General features: G+C 43.8%; 1 protein-coding gene across 1 annotated transcript in view; it reads right to left on the minus strand.

The window, feature by feature from the left end:
* Nucleotides 1–6,000, minus strand: part of rasa4 (RAS p21 protein activator 4) — a 253,310-nt gene that overhangs the window by 31,556 nt on the left and 215,754 nt on the right. The window lies entirely within an intron of this gene.

The raw sequence follows: 6,000 nt of genomic DNA on the forward strand, positions 1-6,000 counted from the left end.
GAACTGACGCAGCTTGGAAAAAGTTGGCAAATATGCTAAAGATGCGATAGTGGGGAAGGGTAAGGAATGAGTGCAGGTGGAGCCCAGAGACAGAAAGAAACAGTTTGGCAGACATAGGAATGGTTAAAGGTCGGCCTGGGAGAATGCATCCAGTAGGGTAGATAACAATGGATTGTTTGTGGTTGCAGCCCAGGTAATGACAAGGTTTATGGGGACTGGGGTAAGGTTATGAGAGAAAGTGCTCATCTCCTTTCTCCATTAGCATTTCCGTTCTGGTCTTTTCCTTGTTCACCATCATTACTTTCGTTGTTGCTCCGGGCGTATGACAAGGTATTTGCCAAAACCTATTTCCACAGTCATATCACGTTTCTCAACATTCAAACATACCCCACGTGGATTACGACTGGACTTTCATCCTTCGTGTTTCGAATCCAGATCGCAGGTATCTCCATGACGTAAAAGGTTCCTCAGACAGCTGATCACACTGCATCCTGAGATCCACATCCGCATCACCATATGCACACACTCGACCTCTCTCCTGCTCCTCTCTCCAACAACTAACCAGTCAAATGTTCTCAATATTTGTCCATGATTAAGAAATGGAAAGGCTTACTGGTGGTGGTTAATAAATGAAAGAATACCACGGGTAATTTAGTGATGTGAAAAAAAATACTCAGTTGCATGTATGAATATTGTTGGGTGAGAAATTGCTCTGCTAGATGTGTTAAATTTGCCTCTTAGGAGCAGATTTTTTTCAGTTGTTCCCTGGGATGGTGAACATTGCTGCAAAGCTCGCACTGGCTGCTCATTCCCTATTAGCTCTGAGGTGCTGCCTTCTTGAACTTACAGGGACACCCACAATGCTGTCAGGAAGAGAGTTCCAGGATTTTGACCCAGTGACACTGAAGGAATCGCATTATATTTCCAAGTCAAGATGGCGAGTGGCTTGGAGGGGAACTGCAGGAGGTGGTGTTCCCATGTATCTGCTGCACTTGTCCTTCAGATGGCAGGGGATTTGAAAGGAGCCTTGGTGAGTTGCTGCACCAAGATGCATAATAAATGCCAGCTCTCATCCTCAGAGTAAAGCTCTCATCCTCAGAGTATATGATTTGGAGTTGAAAAGAATCCCCAAATTGGCGCAAACAGGTAACAGTGCTGAAACACTTAATAGAATTCTCATCACCTTGTTCACGTACACGAGAGTTGTTGCGGGTCATTCTGAATTGAGAAAATACACATGGTTTCCAGTGATGCATTTCCAACATCAAGACACATAATAATCAGAGTGATTCCTCTTGTCAAATTCCCTTTCCTCTGGCACCATTAGCGAGTCCTCACTCTTAGAAAGAAAGCTAGAAGGTCTCAAAGTGTGTTGTCGGAAAATAGTAACACAACCAAATCAGCTGGCACTGTTTCCTCGGAATGGATATAGTTCCAGGTCCTTTGATACTCCCTTGCAGCCTTTGTTGATTTCCATGTTGGTTATTTGCTCCAGTGAAGCAAAAAACAAAGATAATGCCACAACTGCCTTGATAAGGTTCCTGATTCATATTTATTCTTTCATGGTATGTGGACTTGGCTGACAAAGCTAACACTTAAAGCCTATTTGTCACTGGCCGTGAGAAGGTGAATGGCAAACCCTTTCTTGACCCACTGCACATCCGCAGTATTGATATGACCCACACTTTGTGAGAATGTATTCTCTTCCACTCAGCTAACAGGTACCTTCTGTAGTTGGGTGAACTGATCTTGCAGCCTTCATTGGAAACCCTGACTCACTACTTATTAGCTGTGTTGCTACAGTGGACTAGCAGTGAGGGAAGATCCAGTCTACTGCTTCCTCCTGGATGGGAAGAAAAGGGGCCATTAATAAAGTTGTTGAATTTCAAAGACCAGGGACTCAGAAGACAATGCGAACTGTTTGCATGACACTACTCTAGTGTAAGGCAAATTGCACAACTGTGCATTTTACACACTGGCAACAGACTCATGAGCTGCTCCAGGGAAAAAGTAGCTATGGAAACAGGTGTAGGCATATTTTTTAATTGCCTCATGTGGACTAGTCACAGGAGTGAAAATGAAAGATCTTACAGAAAACATTCCTTATTATTTTTAGGTATCTTCTCTTCATTCTGATGTTAATTCTCCCTTTGTATGCCTTGTTTCTTTGATCCTTTTCTTTTCTCCAACTATCCACACCTCTACAGCCGAGAGTGAGAATTGTACGGGCTTGGAATGCTGCCAAGACACCCTAATCTTTCCCACCTATGTACACACAGATACACTGCAATCCTGACTTGTTCTGTTCGAAATTCCCTCTGGTGTCCCATCATTAATCACGTCATGATATCATTCTGTAGTAACCAAGGCATCACTACCTCAATCTTTAATCAAGGTCATTCCAGCACCGTTTTGAACTTAACCCAACAATGGTTCTACAAATGAAACAATTCAAGTCTGCTCAAGTGAGTGAAAAGGACGCAATTCAATCTCCACATCTGAATAATATTCATAAAGCACTCAAGCTTTGTTCTCCCAGTTTACGTTGTCGTCTGTATCCCTGGAATAAATTACAGCCTCATTACTCACTCATACTGCATTTTTAATCCAGTAAAAAAGCTTTGGACTCAGGCTTCAACTTATCACTGAAGCACCCCACAGAGACACAAATTCTACTCATCAATGAGACACACACCAGGAACCAGCATGCTTTAAACGACTTCCCCCTTTCCACCGAATATATTACCATTTAACAGGGAAGCAGCTCCCTTCGAAAACCTAATGGGAAATGAGGTAACAGCTCACTTACTCCAGTAACAATCACTGGAGAACAGTTCAGATGCAGTAAGACCACAGAGGGTTTCTTATGTATAGAAGCTGGATGTTGGTACTCTGTTACAGCCTGTCATGAATTCTTAAAATACGTGCATATTTTGGACCATTATTACTGTCAGTTCTGTCTCACCACCGACCGATCAAAAGAAGAAATACTACTAACAGATGTTAAAGCAACAACTGAGTATTTAGGCCTATGTCTGTATAAACTTTCACAATTCTGTAACAATAATAAAGTTCCAGGCTAAAGACCATTCCCCCATCATGAAATAAAAGATCTTTGTAGCTGATACATTTGAGTTCTTAAAGCCTAATCATGAGAGGGAATTGAATTAATGCACACTGTCAATGTAACAGGATTCATGAAGATCCCTCTTGTGGCCTGAATACTGAAGGCAAAATGACAAGTATCTGTGGTATTTACCCATCTGCAATGGGCTTCAGTTTCCCAGCACCATGCAGGAAATTATTACTGCTCTGGAAAAATGCAAGTACCTTTAAATATGGGTCGAAGTATTCAACTACTGATTGACATTCTCCAAAACTATTTTTATTTCTGAAGGGGACTGGTGTTGTACACAACTAAGAGCTTGGCTCAGTTGACAGTACTCCCTTCTGAACCAGAAGACTCAGGTTCCACCTGGGGATTGCAGATCTGGGAGAATGGTAACAATGTTAGAGAAACTCAATCTCGATGGAATGCTAACCCAAGGCCCTCGCATAACATGTTTGGCCTATGCTGTATCAAGGCATTTCATCTTTCCTTTAGTTACAAAGCTCAGGAGTTTAAAAACCAAGTATCCTCACAGGAAGGGCAACACGGTGGCTCAATGGTTAGCACTGCAGCCTCACAGTGCCAGGGATCCAGGTTCAACTCCAGTCTTGGGCGACTGTCTGTGTGGAGTTTGCACATTCTCTCCGAGTCTGTGCAGGTTCCCTCTGGGTGCTCGGGTTTCCTTCCACAATCCAATTGGCCACGCTAAATTGCCCATCGTGTTAGGTGCATTCATCAGGGGTAAATATCGGGTAGGGGGAATGGGTCTGGGTGGGTTACTCTTTGGAGGGTCGGTGTGGACTTGTTGCACTGAAGGGCCTGTTTCCATACTCAAGGGAATCTAATCTAAAGTGCCTAGATTATTTCCATACATTGCCAGATGCTGTTGTTGGCGTCAGGTATCCAAACAAGAGGCCAGTCATACCAAGTAACTGCAAGTAACCCCCACCCCGACCAAATAAAAATGGCCAGTGGCTATGTAACACATTTTGAAATTTGTCTTGTGCTAACTACCTGTTCCAAGTGTTATTAAACCCCTCATGAGCAGATGGGACTTGAACTTGGACTTCCTGCAGCCACAATCAAATGTTTTGGAAATGTTTTCTCTTTTTCATTTCAAAATAGTGGTACAAAGCTGGGGTTTAAGTTAGGTGGAGGGGAGATGCTGTTGTTATTTAATCATGTTTAAGTAATGTCCTTCCCCCAAGACAAAATTCCTTTCCCATATCAACAGATCAGGGGTTGCATTGCTTGTTGATGCAATAAGAGATAGTTAACAGAGTCTAAACTATGATTAATCTACACAGCATGGAGGCAGGCAGTGACTGGCCATTCTCCTTGTAGTCTCTATCTTCTTTTACCAATCTCTGTGTGACTATCACCCGGGATATACTTTTAGCCTGGTGCTTGGTAATACTTCCAAATAAAATTGACACAATAACCACAAGATGCAAATTCTACTCTTGGATCTGAACTGACAGATTAGTTGATTAGTAATCAATCCCAGCCTCAGGTTAAGTGGTGAGATCCATGGGAACACCACCACCTTCAAGTTCCCCTCCAAGCCACTCACCATCCTGACTTGGAAATTTATATCGCCATTCCTTTACTGTCACTCAGTCAAAATACTGGAAATCCCTCCCTCATGGACTGCAGTAGTTCAAGAAAACAGCTCACCGCTACCTTCTCCAGATGAGCTAGGTAGTGGAAATAGATACTGACCAGCCACATCATGACACCCACATCCCTCAAATGAATTTAAATAGTAGTCGTATTAACCACCACTGATTGTCAAATGTTTTTGGTTCATGGATCCCTTTTAAAAGGATCACCAATCACAGATCCAACCATCTGAATTAAACATCAGCAATGGTAAATTCCGTCTGAAATATGGCTTCTTTACCCACCAAAATTTCTAGCATTCTACAAACTCCTCTTCAAACTAGAGAAGGAGGAACATACTATCATCAATCAAGTTTGTGACATCCAATCTCTGGCCACCTTTATGCTGCTCTTGGCATCATTAACCATGCACTCCCCTCCTGGAGGAGACAGCCAGCTCACCCTGCACTTGGCATGTGGACACCACCCTTCCCCACCAAGTTCACTCGCAACAAGCCTGTCTCCAATCACCACTCACTACGTCCTCTTGCCTTGACCTTGACACCACCATCACCCACCTCCATTACTCCAGCACCGCCCCCAACTGCAGAAATAGCTGTAAGCTATGCAGTCATGTCGATGAAACAGTAGTGGAGATTTCTCTCACCCTGATCATTATAAATAATGATCCAATTTGTCGCATTTGAAAACTGTTGTGTTGGGACATGTTGTTGTAATTATCAGAAATCCTTCTGCAAAATATGGTCACCTACATAATTGGCTATTTGTTCTGGAATATTTCTATGGATCCCACCACACCCTGCCAAAACACACATACACACACGCACACACACACCTTTCCCCAGCACATACATACATACTCCCCACACACAGTCCCAACACACATACACACACCCCACATACAACCCCCAACACACACATACACACACACAGCCCAGACACAACCCCCAACACACATACATACACACACACACAGAGCACAAGGGAAGGACACTCACATACACTGCAAGAGGGCAAGAGGGACACACATACTCACAGCAAGAGGGGGACACGTACACACAGCGAGGGAAGAACACGCACATGTGCAAGCACACAAACACAGACACACAGCGAGAGAGGCGCACGCACACACAGCCAGTGAGGGACATGGACACACACAAACACACACACACACAGCAAGAGAGGGACACACGCACACACAGCGAGGGGGGAGACACATGCTCACACAACGAGGGAGGGCCAAGCACACACACGCACAGCAAGAGGGA

This window comes from Chiloscyllium plagiosum, chromosome 28, assembly GCF_004010195.1.
Source record: "Chiloscyllium plagiosum isolate BGI_BamShark_2017 chromosome 28, ASM401019v2, whole genome shotgun sequence".
NCBI lineage: Eukaryota > Metazoa > Chordata > Chondrichthyes > Orectolobiformes > Hemiscylliidae > Chiloscyllium > Chiloscyllium plagiosum.